This window comes from Triticum aestivum, chromosome 2A (genome assembly GCF_018294505.1).
Source record: "Triticum aestivum cultivar Chinese Spring chromosome 2A, IWGSC CS RefSeq v2.1, whole genome shotgun sequence".
NCBI classification, from domain to species: Eukaryota; Viridiplantae; Streptophyta; class Magnoliopsida; order Poales; family Poaceae; genus Triticum; species Triticum aestivum.
In genome coordinates, this window is record NC_057797.1 from 250,433,816 (window position 1) to 250,454,500 (window position 20,685).

The window sequence follows — 20,685 nt, forward strand, 5'->3', positions numbered from 1 at the left end:
ATCCGCATTAAGGCTCTTCAGCTTGCATCTTCGACGCGGACATCTTATCTCCATCTCGTTCTTTTGAAGCATCTCGGCCTTCGCGGAGCTCAAAAACCTATTCACGATGCCTTCAGTCATCGTGCGGACCATGGTCGCCTGCGGGGTAGAGCAGAATGATATTTTAGAACCAAGAAAAAATTTGGCATGACTGCCTAAAAATAGGACAAAAAAATGCATATTGCCAAATTCTCGCCGAAACGGAAATGAATCAACATTCCGGCAAAATATTGGCAAGTATCGCGTTTCAAATAACGGTACCTGCAAATACAAACATATATGCAACACCACAAACATATGCAACACCACAAACATACGTAGACCTAGCTAGGCCATAAAAAGTGCATGTGCACGTTGTTGTTGGAGGGAGAAAAAGGTAGATCTACAACCTAAAGAAAGCTTTCCCCTTCTTACCTATCACAAAAAGGTAATTTAACCATTAATTTGGGTGAATCTATGTTGCAAATGAGCTGAGGAGGAGGTGGCACCCGCGACAAGCTTGGAGGAGGAGGTGGAGAGAATGAAATGGGGAAAGTGAGTGTGGTAGGTGTGGCTTTCCAAAATATCTAGCTGGTCTCAAGTTACTAATGGTGCACCTCCTAAAAATGCGCCATTAGTAACCCTGGTTACTAATGGTGCACCAGTTAGGGGTGCGCCATTACTAGTTTTGCAAAAAATAATAATTGTTAGTAGTGGCGCACCTTGTTTGTGGATCGCCATTACTAGTTTGAACTAGTAATGGCGCACTTCACAAAGGTGCGCCATTACTAGTTTTGAAAAAAAAAGTAAAAAAATGTGTTAGTTCTGGCGCACGGAGCGTGTGCTGCGCCATTACTAATTAAAACTAGTAATGGCACACTATGCCTTGGTGCGCCATTAATAGTTTTGGAAAAATAATACTCCCTCCGTTCACTTTTGTATGGCGCCGAAGGAGATTTCCGACAGCCCCCAAAAATCGCTAATGGACAACAATGCCCTTCGATCAATTTGAAATTCAAAAACCATCGGGATCGCATCACCAAGTGTGTCGCCTCCAAGCGCGTCGCCGGCTCGCCTCCCAGCTTCTCCCTGCCCACCTCACCTAGATTCTCCTCGCCAGGATCTCCTCCCTTCCCACCTCGCTCAGATTCTCCTCCACCCAGGATCTCCTCCTCCCTGCCCAGCTTCTTGCTCATCCAGGAACCTCGCCGCCGGCCCCAGGAGGGCACCTTGCCGGCCGCCGGCCCCAGCAGCACCTCGTTGGCCGGTGGCCCCAGCAGCAATTTGCCGGCATGGTCAAGCTCGCCCAGAACCACCTCCCTTCTTCCTCGTGTCGCCAGAAGGTCCATCTCGCCAGGGGCCGGGGAGAAGATCAGGAGCTCCTCATGCGTGACCACCTCCAGGCTCAGTGCTCCTTGCCGACTTGTCCCCTGGCAATAGTAGCAGATCCTCAATTGTAGCTCCTTGCCTTCGGCAGCAGATCCTCAACAGAAGAAACAATAGCAGATCATTAGCCCTCAATAGAAGCAACATCAGCAAATCCTCAACATCGATAGTAGCAAATCACTGGCCCTCAACAGAAGCAACAGCAGCAGATCGTTGTCCCAATTGCAAGCATGGTTGTCCCAAACCTCAATTTCACTCCACCAGAAGAAGGCAACGAAGAACCTGAAGAAGAAGGCAACAATGCTGGTCAAAATTCAGGTATAATATCTTCTAATCTTGCATCAAATTATGCCTCAGAGATGTAACAGAGAAGGGATTGCTAAGATTGAATAGTGCATATGAGGAAGCTTCATTTTTTCACAGGTTATTCAAAACTACTCCACTATGGAGTAGTAAAGTGGCTAAATCAAAACAAATGGATATCAGAGTCTTCTCTATGGAAGGCTAAAAAAGATTACTCCACTAGAATGGAGTAATTAACATTTTAGTGGAGTAATCAAATTTGTTGTTGCCTTTCTTTCCTTTTGTATGGAGTAATTAAAATTACAACAAAGAAATGTCATGGTACACCAGGCAGACTAGAAAGGAGATAACGCAAGCAACATTAATTTCAGCAAGCAACATTTACATTTATATTTTCAGCAAGCAAGCAACATTTATACTTTCAACAAGCAATAGAGGTCTCCTGGACAATTGTGGGGGTATTTTAGTTTTTGCCTCATTTGCTTATAGGCAAACTGAACAAACTCCATAAGAACCGTGGTGTACCTCAAACATCATATACTCTCACAACATGTATGTGTGTGTAAATAAACATATACTCTGACATCTAGGAATGGAAAAAAACTGCTGCAAGAACAGTGGTGTACCTCAAAATATTTTTATACTACTCCAAATTAAAAAGAAAAAGCAATGCAAAAACATATTATGGAGTAATTTGCTTGCTTGCCTGCAACGGAGGTCAATCCTGGAGTATAAAGTTTAGTTTATATTTACAAATTTAGTTTACATTTACATTTTTAGCAACCAGCATTTATGTTTATATTTACAACAAGCAAAGCAAGCAATACTCCTATCCCATGGAATTTTTATTGCTATTATTGACCTCTTGCTTACATTTCCAGCAACCAATTTGTAATATTCTTGCAATAATTAATTTTATTATTCTATTGCTATTGTAGGAGTACAAAGGCAAAGGAATTGGCTCACTGATGCACAGAGATATGCCGCTTACATGTCCTTGGAAACCCTCCATAAGGGTAGAGGAGGCAAGTTCAAGGGAACAAACAAGAAGGACGTGGCTGCAATATTTGGAGCACATGTTCGATTTATTCAAAGAATATGGGAGAAGGCAATGAAACCGAAAGGCCTTGGTCAGCAGGTGGATGTTTCAAACAAAAGAAAGGAAAATTGTGGAAGGAAATCTTATGATGATATCCTATCTCTCATTCCGACAATTCCCTTAAACAAGAGATCAACTATTCGATCTCTTGCCAAGGCACTAGGTGTAAGCCCTACTACACTATACAAGAAGTTCAAGTTGAATAAGATAAGGAGACACTCCAATAGGATAAAGCCGGTACTGACAGAGAAATGTAAGAGAGATAGGGTGGATTTTTGCCTCTCTATGCTAGATGGGGCAACATTAGGAGATGTAAGCCCTAGTTTCAGGAGTATGCATAATATTGTTCACATCGATGAGAAATGGTTCTCCATGACCAAGAAAAAAAAGGAACTACTATCTACTGCCTGACGAAGAGGACCCGAAAAGACCTGTCAAAAACTCTATTGGAAAAGTGATGTTTCTCACAGCGGTAGAAAGACCACGGTTTGACGAAGATGGGAACATGACATTCTCCGGAAAAATTGGGGTATGGCCATTCGTGAGAGTGGCTGTAGCAGCAAAAAGAAGCAAGAACAGGGAAAAAGGGACATTCGAAATAAAGCCTGTCATAGTGACGAGGGATGTGATGAGAGAGTACATTATACAGAAGGTTGTGCCAGCAATTCAAGCATTGTGGCCTGCAGATGATGATGGACAACCCATTTTTATCCAGCAAGATAACACAAGAACACACATCCTACCTAATGATCAAGCATTCGCAGAAGTTGTCGACGAAAGTGGCTTGGACATTAGAATAATGTATCAGCCTCTAAATTCTCTAGACATGAACGCCCTGGACCTTGGGTTCTTCATCTCTATTCAATCGCTAACAGACTGCAAAAGTCCAAAAACTATTCCAGAGCTAATTAAAGGTGTTCAAGAGGAGTTCAATGGATATGAAGTTTCAAAACTTAACAGAGTATTCACAACTCTGCAGACTTGCACGGTCGAAGTAATGAAGAATGGTGGAGCCAATAAATACAAAATCCCGCACATGAACACGGATAGGCTAGAAAGGCTACAACTGCTACCGCCTAAGGTCTCAGCTCCTCCTGAAGTGTATGCAATGGCACTAGAGATGCTTGGACGCTGATCCTACTCCAGTTTGTTGTGTACTTGTTGTGCATTCTACTCCAGTTTGTTGGAGTATGTGATTATGTGTGTGCTTGGAGTCTATATTTACTATTGCCACACACTATATATTATGCTATCTGTTGCTACTCCAGCTTAAACTTGGAGTACTTGCTACATATTGGAATATATATAGTCCAGTATTTATTGTTGGAAAAGAAGAGAGCTGAAGCAAAGAATATATACTCCAGTATTTATTGTTGGGATATATACTCCAGTATAGATAGATAGATACTCCAGTAGATAGATAGACGGATAGATAATCCTAGCAAGTTGCAAACACTGCAGCAAACTTGCTTGCAAGAAAAATGAGATGCAAACAGAGATCCAAACTTGCTTGCAATAAAACAGAGATGCAAAGCTCTTTAACTGAATTTTTACTCCAAGAATAGGAGTATCATGACTGCTTAACTGAATTTTTAACATTCAATGCATTGTCGATGAACTACTCCGAAAACAATTCATGTCGATCAACTCTTTCAGTTGGGTTAAATTATGCAAAACATTATTCAGTTGGATTAAATTATGGAATTCCAAGACTGTCACATCTAGGCTATGCAAAACATCACAACCTTTCTCCTTCATTTTTTATTCTCCAAAAAACAGAGCTAGAGTACACTTTATATCAAACAACTAACCAGATTAAACTTTATGTCAACCAATTTATACTCCAGCAAGCAAAAGCAGGTGCAGGTGCGGTGAGAAGATAGCAACCTGGGGGAAGAAGCCTCTTGTGGGAGTGGTGGGCAGTGATTCAAGCGCTGGTGGCGTCGTCGTCTCATCCTCTGACGCTGCTGCAGAGTGGCGAAATGTACATTCAGACAAACAAATTAGTTTGCAACTTTGATACAGTTAAGGTACGAGCAGAATGTCATTAGATGCTTAAGCAAAGGGTTTTAGTGTAGTGTCAATTAGCTTCCCCAGAGCAAAATGCAATAGGCCCTGCAAGTTCATAGTGCAGTGTCAATTAGCTTCAGTAATGTACACTCACTTGTACAATGGCAGTGGCAGATTAAGCATGAAGAATTACGTAGAGGGGGGAGCCCGGGAGTAATTTCCGTGGAGCTGGGATTTGCGTCGCTATATCTGCAAATCACAAAGAATGGAACAGACAAGACCTTGCTTGCTTAACCGGAGTTCAGTTGATTCCCTGAAAAGAAATTGCTCTAAGTGGAACACATACCTCTGCACTTGAGCTGGACATAGAGGGACTTTCAGACCTTGGCGTGGGAGATGGCGAGGGTGCGGCTGATGGGGAGGCCGAAGGGCACGTTTCCGGTGAGGATGAGGCACGCGCAGTCGACGCCGGTGCAGCTCCGGTCGCCTCTCCTCTCCAATGCCTGCAGGTACTTGGCCGGCATCACCTCCTCCCTCTTCCAGTCGAAACCAACAAGCGGTCCCAGCTCAAGAAGAACATCTGCCGGTGCAGCTACCAGATCCGGGCAGCAGCAGCTCCGGGCAGGAAACCATTAGCAGCAGCTCCGCAGATCGAGCACCGGCGACGCGCGCGGGGAGAGGGCGCCAGCACCGGCAATGCGTGAGGGAGAGATGTGGGTGAGTCGAGAGTGAGAGAGGGATGCGAGTGTTTCGCTACCGTGTCCATGACCGACACAGGGGTAAAAATGGAAAACACGCTTTTTGTGCGTTACCGAGCGAGTTTGTACTAGATTTTGCTCAGCGCCTTATAAAAGTGAACGGAGGGAGTAATAAAAAAATTCCTACTAATGGCGCACCGTGTGTCTGGTGCACCATTAGTAATGAGGACACTAATGGCGCACCTATACCTGGTGCGCCACTGCTACCACATACATGGTGTGGCATTAATATCCATATTGGCTATAGCCTTTTTCCTAGTAGTGAGAGCAACTGCCTCAAATGTTCTTTACCCCTTAAGTCATATTCGTTGATGCTCACGCATTCCCGTAGGATGCATGCAACTTGCTTCCCGTAGCACTTGCGAGGTTCTTCCGGATCTAATTGCTCAAACTTGTCAGGGGCCATCTTTGTGAGCACCAGTCATCCGATGCCAAGTTTGTTAGGTTTTCGTATCATTTGCTTCTTATTTTCGGTAGCGGATTCGGTGTGGGTACCTTCCCCGCTGGTATCTTCCCCGCCGATATCTTCCCCACCATCTCGGTGCCGCCATCGGTGCCGGCACTGTCGGTGTCGATGTCGGTGTCAGTACCATCATTGAGGTCACCCTGCAAACCTTGATTGTGTAGCAGACAAAAAGTTGAGGTACTATTGTTCACCCTCATAATACATCTTGTCTACATCGTGGTCAGAAGTCTCCTTGTTTAATTGTTAAACTATAACAAAAATGAGTAATGACATAAAAAAGGTCTATGGTTTCCCGGAATATCGTTTCCCAACGAATCCCGGCACACGATATGCCTACTTTCTAGCACAAGTCATGCGAAAATTCACGAGAAATTTCGGCATGACCTTTGCTAAAAAGTGGACATACCGAGCGCCTGAAATTCACAGGAACGGAAATGAATCAACATTCCAGTCAAACATAGGCCACTTGGATCATATACCGTGCACATAACCATCATTTTCCAAACATCACATGTCCAAATCACATGTCCACACATTAGATGTCCACTTCAAATTTGCATATAAAAGCAAGAAAAATATAGAACTTGAAGAAAATGCAAGAAGTCCTTTTTCTTCACAACATTTGAAACTAAATTCAGCCTACCTAAATTTTTGTACTAATTTGAAACCTAGCTAAATTTCTATCCTAATTTGAAAACCTAAGGTTCATAATAATTAACTAGGTTCGTACTACCTAATCTGTCCTAGGGTTCATACTAATTCACCTTGGGTTAATTAATTCTATTTTATATTTAAATATCAACAATTGATTTAACTAAAAAAATGAAATACCTAGAATTCTGTTAACTACACCTAAAACAACTAAAATATCTAGAATTCATTTAATACATACTAATTCTGTCTTTTTAACTAGGGTTCATACCAACTAATTGACTACAGGGTTCATACTAATTTTTTTAAATAGAAACAATTCCTTTAACAAAAAATAGCAATAGTTCGAAACCTAGGGTTCATACTAACTACCACTAAAATAGCCACTCATCTGTCTAGGGTTCACACTAACTACCTAGGTTCATACTAACAAAGAGAGAGAGAGAGTAGAGAGCAGACAAGAGGGATGGGGATAGGGCTCAGAGCATCTCCAGCCGCGCCCCCAACAGGCCCCAGGGCGCCTTTTTACTCGCCGGCACCGAAAACCCCCCAGTTGCACCCCAAGACGCTGAAAACCGGTGGCTCGGCCCATTTTTGGGCCCGACAAATGCAGGCCGAACAGCGCACTGGGTGAGCTCAAGGGCTCTGGCACAAGGGAAAACATGCCTGGGCCACACTATTAGGCGAAAAGTCAAGCCATTCGTCCAGAATCGCCCCCACCCCTTGCGCGCTCGGCAACCACCCTATCGATCCCGGCGCCACCCAGCTCCCAACTCCGCTAGACAGGCCATTCCATGTAGGAAAAGAGAGAAGGTTTCACCGCGGCAGCCTCTCCACCACCATCCGGGCGAGTTTTTCGGCTCTCCCCGGCTGCATAGGGCAGTATACTGGTGTGTGGGTGCCCACCATGCCCGCAAGGTGTTCGACGTTTTGTCTACTTAGTGATAGACTCGGATGGCGAGGAGGCACTCGCGGTGCTGCTGCAAGAGGAAGCCGATGCCGACGTCGAGGACGGGGAACACCTCATGGTCCTCGCCAACCTCGCTGGCCTGCTGGCGAGCAATGAAAAGCCGTGGTGAGGTGGCTCGGCGCTGAGGCGGCTGAAAGCAACAAACTAGCATCATCTGGAAGGCTATTGCATGCTCTACTCCGACTACTTCGCCGACGCTCCACTGCATGGCGGCAAAGTATTTCGGTGTCATTATCGAATGAGCCGAAAGCTTTTCCTTAGGATTGTGAATTCCATCCGAGAGTTCGACAGCTACTTCAAGTGCAAGAAGGATTGTACCAGCCAACTTGGATTCACCTCAATCCAAAAGTGCACGACAGCTAAGAGGATGCTTGCATATGGAGCTCCTAGTGATTCACTCGACGACTATGGGCGCATGGTTGAGTCCACGACCATTAAGTGTTTCTACAAGTTCTATAGGGTAGTGGTGGCAGTGTTTGGATAGCAATACTTGCGAACACCCAATGTGGAAGACACTGCTCGGATCCTAGCACAGAATGCAGCAAGATGATTTCCTAGGATGCTTGGAAATGGAAGAACTGCCATTTGCTTGGCAGGGGATGTACAAAGGTGCCGAAGGCGGTTGTAGTGTGGTACTTGAGGCGGTGGCCACACGGGACCTTTGGATTTGGCACTCCTTCTTTGGTATGCCAGGAACTCACAATGACATCAACATGCTGCAGTGCTCCCGTGTCTTCCAGGTCAATTGGAGGCCCTACAACAAGGGGTACTACCTAGCTGATGGCATCTATCCAAGATGGTCTACATTTGTGAAGACTATCTCAAACGTTGGGCCAGGAGGCAAGAAGTCCCATTGTGCGAAGGTTCAAGAGGCTTGCAGGAAGGATGTCAAGCGGGCATTTGGTGAGCTCCAATCCCGATTTGCTGTTGTCTGGTACCCTGCTCAAACATGGTCGAAATTCAAATGTGGGAGATCATGACTTGCTGTGTCATCTTGCACAACATGATCATTGAGAGCGAGAAGGAAGAGCCAGTGTTTGACACTGATCTGTATTACAAGCAGGGTCCTCTTGCACAAGTTGATCACCAGCTACCGGCAACCTGGACTACCTTCCTCAATATGTGTCAGGAGATCCGAGACCCATAGGTGCATCAACAATTGTAGCAGGATCTGCTGGAGCACCTATGGAGGATCAAGGGCAACGCCTAGCTCGACGTGTGATGAAATATGAGTTTTTATTGTTGAACTATATAATTTGTATTGAATTATTTGTTGAACTATTTCATTTCTATTAGTTTTATGTGATGAACTATGTGATACAAAATTACGTTTGCTGTATTTGCGCCGAACAACGGTGAATATGTGCTGATTTGCGCCTATATGGGCCGATTTGTCGCCTCAAATGGGCCGAAAAGCGGGCACATTTGTGCCAAAAATGGGCCTATATCGGCGCCTGGGGGCGGCGACTGGGAACCCAATCGCTCCCATCACCGCTTTTAGCTCCGGCTCGCCTGTAGGCGGCAATTTTTATGCCTCCTGGGGGCCAACGGCTAGCGATGCTCTTACAGAGGGCAGAGAGAGATGGGGTCTGGGGAGACAGTGGCACTGACGCATGTAGGAGGCGAGGCGGGGTCGGGGGAGACGGTGACTCCGGCGAGGGCGAGGGCAGGGCTCCAGCAAGGTCGAGGAAGTGGATGTGTGGTGAGGGTAGGTGCGCGGCAAGGGCATGGGCTATGAAGGCGATGAGGGGGAGAAGAGAGAGTTGGGATTTGGGGGCGGAAGCAGAGGAGGGAAGGCCGCCGGGGGTGGGATGGGGGTGGGGGGGTTATGTACACATAGCAGTAGCGTATTCCTGAAAACGCGTTATAGCTAAGGTAGCTATAGCGCATTTTAGGAAAAAGCGCTAGTGCTATGTAACGTAGCTATAGCGCGTTGCCAGAAATGGGCTACTGCTATCACCATTTGCTATAGCGCTTTTCTTCAACCAGAGCTACTACTCTTATTTTCATTTCCTGTTTGTTTCTTCTATTTTATTTTCTTTTCCTTTTCTTTTCTTATTTTTCTTTAATTTTCCTATTTTTTGAGAGCAGGAACGAAGGGAAGGTGATATAATGTATATAACTAAGGCGATATATGTGGCATAATTTGACGGTTAAGTGTGTATACAAAATAGGAACATATATATTACATCATTTGACCCATGCATAATAGCTAAGTGAGTACACAAAATAGGAACATATATATTACATCATTTGACCGATAACTGTTTCTCAGTGTCAACATTTTCATTTTTGAGTGAGCTTCTTTCCCTTCTTGTTCGTTGATGAATAATTGAGCCCCGCATTGTGCCTTTTCCTTTTCCATGGAGTACGATCTTTCTTAGGTAATGTAGTATTGATTCCTCTTTTGACACATACTTGATCGTCATCGTCATCTTCCCTCATTGGTTTGCCGTACTGGTCGTAGTCTTCCTCGTTGGCGACTCCATCCATTCCAATGATGTTCCTTTTGCCTCTCCTCACGACAACACGGCTAGGATTGCTCGGGTTTGTTATGGAGAAGCATTATGTCATGTGCTTAGTGTGTACACATGGCTCACTTTTTTCGATGGCATGCATGGTAGCGGTCTTCGCGTCGGGTATAGTAATGTTAGTGAAATACCGGTTTTATCTTTCGACATTCTTAGCCCGTCTGACACAGCACATCGTCGTGTTGTGAAGTCCAAAGTAGTCAAGCTCCGAGATCACCTCGACCCTTTCGTAGAATCTCTCAGTTGTGTCGCTGTCGCTGCTGGTCACGCATTCCATCGTCACCCCTGATATCTAAAAATCATTATTCATATATTTGGCCTCTGTGTAGAACGTGTATCTGTCGATATCGTATGCCTGATAGGTCACAAGGTTGGCCGAGGGGCCATGTGCTAAGGCGTATATGAGCAATCTGTCCTTAGAGCCCTCTTCCAGGGGATTAGCAAGAATATGCTCTTTGAAGCAATGCAGGTAAGTGGAGTTGTGCTCTCTAGTAACTTCGTTGTCCGTCCTGCATAGCCCCCGATCACGATACTGCTTTGTGATGGTTTCTTTGTGTAGTATCACAAAAGGACCTACCTCGTCTAGGTGTTGTAGCACTACTAATTTTGCTCTATCAAAGTCGTTGCATCGATCCAAATAGGCCACATGCAGTTCCTTGTGACCATTGATTGACCTTCTCCTTCGAGCCTCCCAATGTGCTTCTTAACGGAAAAAGCAACACCAGGCTAGTCTATGCCATATAGATAATTCTCGCAAAAAGATATGCACTCTTGTGTTAGATAGCCCTGGATGATGCTTCCATCCAAACGGGACATTTTACGAACGAATCCTTTTATGGCCCCATTCATCCTCTCGAACGACACCATGTTGTGCAGGAATGAGGCCCTAGGTCTATTATGTCGTCCACAATATGGACACATAGATGCACCATGACGTCAAAGAACGCGGGCGGGAAGTACATCTCAAGCTCATTTAGTATCACAAAAATCTCTTCATGTAGCCTTCGGAGCTGCTTCACACTGATTGACTTTCGAGACATGATATGGAAAAAGTTGCAGAGACCAATAAGTGTGTCACATAGGTGCTTGTCCATTATCCCTCTAAGAGAAACATGTACTATCTGCATCATCATCACATGATAGTCATGGGACTTCATCCCGGTGAACCTTTTCTTCTTTGTGTCTACAAATCTGCTTATCTTCCCACAGTAACTAGAACTAAGTTTGATTCCAGTAAGGCACTTGAAGAATTGATCGATCTCAACCAGACTTAAGGTGAAGCAAGAAGGGGGCAATAATCCTATTCCTTCACTTTTTTGCCCTTCTTCTCCCACGCCTCCGTCTCCGTCTCTATCTCCTATGACTTTTTATGGGGCGGCATGTGAAGATGTGCCCTATATTCAAATCTTGAAAGTCTCTTCTTGCCTTCGGCCCATCCTAGGTCTTATCCAGCATGTTCATCAGTGTCGCAAGCAAGCTCTCCAGGACATTCTTATAGATATGCATTTGATCAAGGCAATGAGGTGTGTCGAGTTTGTGCCAGTACTCCAAGTCCCAGAAAACATACCTCATCTTCCATACCTTCAGCAGCGGCTCTGGCGCCTTTTTCATCATCTTTCCTGGCACGGGGCACTATTCTCAGTTTTCAGCGGCTCATCAATTTCTGTGCCGCTCTGCTTACGTGGAGGTCGTCGATGCTCAGCCTCACCATTGAATAGATCTTCGTGGTTTCTCCACGGGTTGTCCTTCTCGAGCCATCTTTGATGCCCCATGTACACAATTTCACTGACCCGCTATCTTTTGTGAAGTTAGCTACTGAGACATCATATCAGCCATGCACCGCGTGCATCCACAATATCAGTGGCACAGAGACTTGACCGTTTGAGGTCGGGTCGCTACAAGATGGTAGCAGAGCATAGGCTGACTGTAGGAAGTGACCACTAGGATCAGCCATAAGACACTCTTCTCTACTCATTTCTGACTCTTCTCCATTTTCCACTCTATAGATGGCGGACCAAAGGAACAAGTTCACTTAACCGGATGACGACACCCTTTTCAGGCGACACTAGAAGGAAGTCACTAGGTACCTGAACATCGGCATACCAAGCTTCACCGGGACCTACACCGCCACTTTACTAGAAGAGGAGCGCTGGACAATTCAAGTTCATGTTCCAGGAAGGACATTCACCCCAGTCACCGAGCCCATCGAGTTTTCCTTTGATGCACCAATCTGGAGTCTAGGAAAGAGCATGGCTGCCCGCATCACCATTGGACGTATCAGTGAGGTATACAATAAGTATCTTAAGGACACCATCTACCAGATATGTGGACGTCGAGATGAGCAATGGGAGATGATACGCACCAGGAAGGGTAGATCCATTGTAGCCTACATACATGAATTGAATCAGCACATATGTCACCAAGAGAACCAAATGTGCGCCAGTGTGATAGACATGAAGAAGGTGATGACCCGGAACATGGAGCTAGAGGAGGAGCTCAAGTCTACGTGCGATGGTTATGAAGAAGAAATTGTAGTACTACTGGAGAAGAATGAAGACCTGAAGAAGAAGCTAGGAATATTCATGGGGGATCCTGAACCTGGAGAGGATGTCCGTTCAGAGGACTACATCATACTCGACAACACCGACTCCGACCCCGACAGTGATGATGATTATGAAGACGAAGCTGGAGCAGATATCATAGAGTCATCCACCGATCAAAATTTCTAGTCGACCACCATATTACCATTAGTATTCTCCCATGTATATAGTAATAGTCCGCGAGCTTTTATAACATAGCTTAGATCGATTATATGATCTTGTTTGAATTGAATGGTGTGAAATGAATGTGTTTGTCTCATGTGCATATGGGTAATGATTTTCTCTTTAGACCTCACTCTATTCTGTTCTCACCCCTCTAAACCCATCATATGCCTCCGAGACGTGACCCCGGATTTGTCTTCCCACCAGAGCTTACTCAGTTGATCTAGCATCAAAATGCCTTGATGCAGTTCATAGTCCAGAACCAAGGCAACAACAACAACAACCCACCGCCACCACCTCCAGTGGACAACTTAGCACGTTTTTTGAGGTTGAATCCATCGGTGTTCTGTAGTAGCACCGAGCTGATTGTTGCTGATGACTGGCTCCACGGGATTGGAAGGGAGCTGACCAGCGCAGGTTGCACAAATGCTGAGAAGGTGCGCTTTCCCGCACATCAACTGGGTGGACCAGAAGCCTCATGGTGGGAGAACTACACAGTAACTTTCCCCGTGGCCAATGTCACTTGGGATCAGTTTAAGCAATGCACATGTCTCAGCTGGAGCTATGAGCATGACGAAGCGTGAGTTTTGCAACTTATTCCAAGGAAATCGTATCGTGGGGTAGTATGTGGATGAGTTTAGCAAGTTAGCACGCTACGCCCCAGATGATGTGGCCACAGATGCCGGGAAGCAGGAGAAGTTCATGGAGGGGCTGAATGATGAGCTGAGTATGCAGTTGATGGTGCCAACATTCGACAACTACCAGGAGTTGGTAGATAGGGCCCTTATGATTGAAAGCAAGTAGCAGCAGATTGGGAATCGGAAACGGAAGTATGGATAGGGAAAGTACAACTCTCGAGCTCAGTAGAAACCTTGTCTTACGCTAAACTCGGGAGGACATACCCATCATAACCATGGAGGCCACACTCACTATGGAGGAAGCTCACACAACCATAGTGGCTCTAAGAATGGGAATGGGAATGGTGGAAACAACGGTCAGAGCCGTTCCAACCTAGCAACACCTGCCAAGAAGGACCTAAGTCATGTTACCTCTTTCAAGTGCGGGAACACAAGACACTATGCCAATGAATGTCCTGAGATAAAGAAACGGAACGGAAATGGAAGCTCTTGGAAGAAGCCAAACCCTTTCACCCGAGGGTAGGTGAACCACGTCAACATGGAGGAAGTTGAGGAGCAGCCCGATGCAGTTATTGGTAAGTTTTTGATTAAGTCATTTACTGCTATTGTCCTTTTTGACACTCGTGCATTGCATTCATACATATCAAAGGGATTTGTGGATAAGTTTAAGTTACCCACCATAGCCCTTAAAACACCTATGTTAGTAAGCTCACCTAGAGCGGAGTATATGACTAGCAGCGGATGTTTTCAGTTGCCATTAACCATAGGTATGCATTTTTCCCCTCGGACCTAATAATTTTAGAGTCACAAGGATTGGATGTGATACTAGGCATGGATTGGCTATCAATGTGTGGAGGAAATATCGATTGCGCTAGTAAGTCAATTCTCCTCACTACCCCATAAGGTAAACGGATCAAGTATGTGTCCAGGCATGCGCCAAGGAGGACTCAAGTAAATTCTGTTTAGGAGGAAGTGCCAGTTGTGAAGGATTATCCTGATGTATTCCAGGCACTAAACCAGGCACCGAACCAATATCGAAGAGACCGTATCGGATGCCCGCAAATGATCTGGAGGAAATTAAGAAGCAGATTAAGGAGTTATTGGAGAAAGGTTATATTTGACCAAGTTCATCACCATGGGGAGCCCTAGTGCTCTTAGTTGAGAAGAAGGATGGATCCTTGAGGATGGTTATCGATTACCGTGCATTGAATGAGGTGACAATCAAGAACAAGCACCCACTACCGATGATTAATGATTTGTTTGACTAGCTACATGGAGCTAAAGTATTCTCCAAGATCGATCATCGATTAGGATACCACCAACTAAAGATCCGGCAACAAGATATACCTAAGACAACTTTTACACCAAGGTACGGGCTATATGAGTACACTGTCATGTCTTTCGGTTTGACTAATGCCCCTGCCTACTTTATGAGTATGATGGATAAGGTGTTCATGGAGTTTTTGGATAAGTTTGTTGTGGTACATTGGTATACTCGAAGAATGAAGAAGAACATAAGGAACATTTGCGCTTAGTTCTCGAGAAGCTCAGGTAACATCAGCTATATGCCAAGTTTAGAAAATGCGAATTTTGGTTGAAAGAAGTTGGATTTCTTGGACATGTTATATCTAGAGAACGTATAGCATTAGACCCTACTAAGGTTCAGTCTGTCATAGAGTGGTTGGCAACCACCTCAGTTGGAGAAATACGCAGTTTTCTTGGACTCACAGCATATTACCGGAGATTCATTGAATTTTTTTCCAAGATTGCGAAGCCCATGACAGAGTTATTGAAGAAGGACACCAAGTTCAAATGGACCGAAGAATGTGAGGCCATTTTTCAAGAGTTGAAGAAACGTCTAGTTATAACCCAGTGTTAATTCTTTCGGATATACGCAAGGATTTCCAAGTTTGTTGCAACGCTTCTCGCGTGGGACTTGGAGGTGTACTTATGGAAGACGGAAGGGTTGTTTGATAGGCCTCACGTTAGCTTCGACCTCATGAGTTCAATTATGCCACACATGATTTGGAGTTAGCAGACGTAGTGCATGCGCTCAAGACCTGGAGACATTTTCTTATCGGAAACCGTTGTGATGTATACACGGATCATAAGAATTTGAAGTACATTTTCACACAGAAGGAGTTAAATCTCAGGCAAAGCAGGTGGTTGGAGCTCATAAAGGATTATGATATGAAGTTGTATTATCATCCAGGAAAGGCCAATGTTGTAGCGGAAGCTTTGAGCCACAAGTGTTATGTAAATACTCTAATAACCGGAGGTTTACTGCAGGAGTTAACAGACGATCTTAGAGAACTATGGATGGAAATAGTTCTGAGAGATTTTCTAGCAGCACTGGAGGTTCATTCCACATTGTTGGGAAAGATTAGAGAGGTCCAGAAGACTGATAAGGAGATTGCAGAGATAAGGGAAACGATGAGTAAAGGAAAAGCCAAAGGTTTTCGTGAGGATGAGAACGGAACTTTATGGTTTGTGGATCGTATTTATGTGCCCAATGATGCAGAGATCAAGAAGCTTATACTTCAGGAAGCTCATGAATTTCCATACTCGATTCACCCCGGAAACACCAAGATGTATCTGGATTTGAAGGAACATTTCTGGTGGACAGGTATGAAGAAGGATATTGCCAAGTATGTAGCAGTATGTGACGTCTGTCAGAGAGTGAAGGCAGAGCACCAGAAGCCAGCAGGATTATTACAGCCTATGTGGATACTCGAAGGGAACTAGGATAAGCTTGGAATGGATTTCATCACTGGATTACCCAGGACACGATCAGGTTATGATTCCATCTGGGCAGTAATTGATGGCTTGACCAAAGTGGCCCATTTTATCCCCATGAAAACCACTTATACGAGCGCGAAGTTGGCCAACATATATGACCAAGATCGTATGTCTTCATGGAGTTCCGAGGACCATCCTATCTGATAGAGGAACACAATTTACCTCGAAGTTTTGGAATAAGTTACACCAGAATTTGGGTATGAGGGTAGAGTTCAGTATAGCCTTTCATCCGCAGACAGATGGACAGACCGAGAGAGTCAATCAGATTCTGGAGGACATGTTGAGAGCTTGTGCGCTAGATTATGGATCTAGTTGGTATGATAATTTTCCATACGCAGATTTCTCATATAACAACAGCTACCAGGCTAGTTTGAAGATGGCCCCTTTTGAAGCTTTGTATAGAAGGAGGTGTAGGACACCATTGATGTGGGATGAAGTTGGAGACCGTCAGTTGTTCAGACCAGATTTAATCAAGGAGTCTGAAGAGAAGGTTAAGTTGATTCGTGATACACTGAAGGTAGCTTAGTCCAATCTGAAGAGTTATGCCAACACTAAATGCAAGGAGGTAGCCTATGAAACTGGAGACATAGCATAGCTCCGTGTGTCACCGGTGTGAGGACTTAAACGATTTGGAGTCAAAGGAAAGTTAGCACCACGATTTGTAGGACTATACTGAGTTTTGGAACGTATGGGAGAAGTGGCCTACAAGTTGGAGTTACCCAAAGGTCTGCCAGGAGTTCATGATGTGTTTCACGTTTCCTAGTTGAAGAAGTGCCATGCAGAGATGGACGATATTCCTCTGAGAGACACAGTTCCCCTAGAAGCAATTCAGTTGGTGAGTGACCTAACCTACCAGGAGAAGACCGTTAAGATTCTCGAGTTTGCCAGTGAAGTTACACACAACAAGGTCATCAAGTTTTGCAAAGTTCAGTGGAACCATACTGTAACGCCCCGGATGTAATTTACCATATTTGTACTCCAACTCTTGCCATTTAAGCTCTAAGTTATTATATTTCCTCGTGGTTGGGTTTTGTATCTCTTTTGCATTTTTTTCCATGTCATGCATCTCATATCATGTCATCATGTGCATCGCATTTGCATACGTGCTCGTCTCATGCATCCGAGCATTTTCCCCGTTGTCCGTTTTGCGATCCGGCACTCCTATGTCCTCCAGCGCCCCCTTTTGCCTCTTTTCGCGAGCGGGTGTTAAACTTTCTCGTATTGGACCGATATTTGCCAAGCGGCCTTGGTATACCACCGTAGACCGCCTGTCAAGTTTCGTGCCATTTGGAGTTCGTTTGATACTCCAACGGTTAACCGAGGAACCGTAAATGCCTCATGTGTGTTGCTGCCCAACACTCCTCAAAAGTGGCCCAAAACTCATCCAAACCCCCTCCATCCTCTCGGTCGTTCGGTCACGATCGCGTGGCCGAAAACTGCACCTCATTTGGACTCTCCTAGCTCCCTCTACCTATATATTTGTGCCTCTCCCGAAATTTCCGCGCAGTCCAAAACCCTAGCTCCACTCTCTCTCCGCGCCGGACATGTCTGGACGGCGCCGGACGCGTCCGCCGCCGCGCCCCAGCCAACCCGCTCATGCCACGTGGCCCCCAAGATCCACCGCGCCGTCCCTGCCTCCGGCCCGCCGAAGCCCGCTGTGGGCTCTCCCCGGCCCGCGCGCCCGCCGCTGATTGCCGCCCGCACCCGCGCCTCGCGCCGCCAACGCAGTTCTCCTCCGCCGCCTTGCTTCCTAGCGCCGCCGCTGAGTTCCCTCACCGCCGCCTTCCCGCCGGCGAAGGCACCGCCCGACCACCGCGCACCAGACGCCGCCACGCCCTCGCGCACGCCTCCTTCGGCCTCCTCCCGACCGGATCCGTCCTCTCTGGTCTGCTTACTCCACTCCAGCGTCCGTCTCCAGTAAGTTCTCTGGCGAACCTCGGGATCCGTGCCAAGTGAAACCCTAGATCTGGAATCTGAGGTTGACCCCGAGATGCCTAAGTCTTTTTCTGCATTATTTTCGAGCATTTTTCATCATGCCATATCTCTGTCACCGTAGCTCCATTTTGGGCGTGCCATATATCAAAATGTTCGTTAGGATGTCCTCTTCAATATGTTACATTGCACCGTGCTTGTTTGAGTCCATCCTGATGCCCAAATGACTGTTGCAAGAGTGCTTCATAATGTTAGTTCCTTTTTTATCAGTTTATGAGCATTTGTCATTTTTGCCATGATTATTGTGTGCTTCATATGAGCATGAGCTCTACATGTGTTTTGGGCTATGCCATGCCATCTTTACAGGGGTGTATGTAATGCATTTTTGTGATGAATGTGGTGACTAGCACAAGCATGCAAAGTAGCTCTCATGATGTCGCTGATTTCAGGGACTTAGAATTTCACTAAGTTATTTCCCTGCTGTTATTTTTATGCCATGTATTCATGTTGCTACAGAGAGATCCATGCCTCTTTTGAGTATGTTCAGTAAGGATGATTTTAGAATATGGTTATGCTCTATCCATCCATGTCCTTGTTTGCATTTATGGAGTAACCTAGAATGACTCAATCTTGCTCTACTTTTGCTATAAGATGTTCCTGGCAGATTGTTTACGTGTTAATCAATTTTGCCAAGGTTGTTGTAGTTGATCCATGCATGCTATGAGATTATTCTTTCCATGGTTAGCTTCTTGATCATGTCTTCTTGATGGGAGTATGCTTAGTTTGTCATGCAATGTCTTGTGTTGAGTGCATCGAGCTCTCAAACATGCCTTCGTAATTCAGTTTATGACATGTCTAGTTTTCTGCCAAGTCTGAATCTGTTAATGAAACTTGCTATGTTTACATGGGTGCCATCATATTATCTGTGCCCTTTTGGCTTATGGTCAGTAAGGGACTTTTGTTATATGCTTTGGGTCGATTCATGCCATGCCTTGTATTGATATGATACTATCATGTAGCATGTTGTTATCCTGCTCTAAACATTGCTTCCTGATGTTAATTCCTGGCATGTTGGTATTTTCACTTAAGTCTGAGATGCTGTTATCTTTTGCACTTTTGCCATGCTTGTTTGAGCCTGCTATTTTGTGATTTTGCCGTAGCTTAGTGTTCATCTTTTGTCAAGCATCTTGTCTCGATCACTGCTGTGTGCTTTGTTGCTATATTGGAGTGCAGTAGCTTAGTTTCTTGTTGCATTCTAGATGGCATCGTGCTGTTAATCACAGAATTGTGCCATTATTGTTTTGCTTGCCATTTGCGAACCGTGCATCCGATTCCGGTGATCTTTATATCGATTCCGACCGAAATCAGCTCACCTTTCCAGTGGCACTCTTGGTTTGCCAAGTTGCGGCCTGGTTCAATCTTTTCCTTCCGGAGCTCGCGTATGCATTGCATATCACATCCCGCATATCATGCCATGTTTTGCATCATGTTGCTTGCGCATTGCACTGTGGTTGATTGTTGTTTCCTTTGCTTTTGTTCTTGCTTTGAGTAGAGCCAAGACACGAGTACATGATCGAGGAACCCGTTGAGTACGCTTAGGAGAATCAAGCTTACGTCAACTCGGAGAACTTTGCAGGCAAGATGACCATAAACTCGAAATCACTTCTATCTTTGCTTGCTAGTTGCTCGCTCTATTTCTATGCCGCGATACCTACCACTTGCTATATCATGCCTCCCATATTGCCATGTCAAGCCTCTAACCCACCTTTTCCTAGCAAACCGTTGTTTGGCTATGTTACCGCTTTGCTCAGCCCCTCTTATAGCGTTGCTAGTTGCAGCTGAAGATGGAGTTTGTTCCTTGTTGGAACATAATTATTGTTGGGATATCATTATTATATCTTGTTTACTTTAATGCACCTATATACTTGGTAAAGGGTAGAAGGCTCGGCCTTATGCCTGGTGTTTTGTTCCACTCTTTCCACCCTAGTTTCCTTCATACCGGTGTTATGTTCCTTGACAGTTCGCCTTGAATAAAACTCCTCCAGCAAGGCCCAACCTTGGTTTTACATTTGCCTAACAACCTATAACCTTCCCTTGGGTTTTCGCAAGCCCGAGGGTCATCTTTATTTTAACCCCCCCACCCCCCGGGCCAGTGCTCCTCTGAGTGTCGGTCCGAAATGGGCTGCCTGCGGGGCCACCTCGGGGCAACTCGTGGGTTGGTTTTACTTGTAGCTTGACCTATCCGGTGTGCCCTGAGAATGAGATACGTGCGACTCCTATCGGGATTTTTCATCACATCGGGCGGCTTTGCTGGTCTTGTTTCACCATTGTTGAAATGTCTTGTAACCGGGATTCCGAGTCT

At 45.3% G+C, this 20,685-nt stretch overlaps 1 long non-coding RNA gene across 1 annotated transcript; it reads right to left on the minus strand.

The window, feature by feature from the left end:
• Positions 1-744: 744 nt before the first annotated feature.
• Positions 745-5,593, minus strand: LOC123188491 (uncharacterized). The gene is made up of 4 exons (XR_006494716.1): positions 5,163-5,593; positions 4,971-5,065; positions 4,694-4,773; positions 745-1,686 (listed from the first exon to the last, which is right to left on the minus strand). It is a non-coding gene; the product is annotated as an uncharacterized lncRNA (long non-coding RNA).
• Between the last annotated feature and the right edge of the window lie 15,092 nt (positions 5,594-20,685).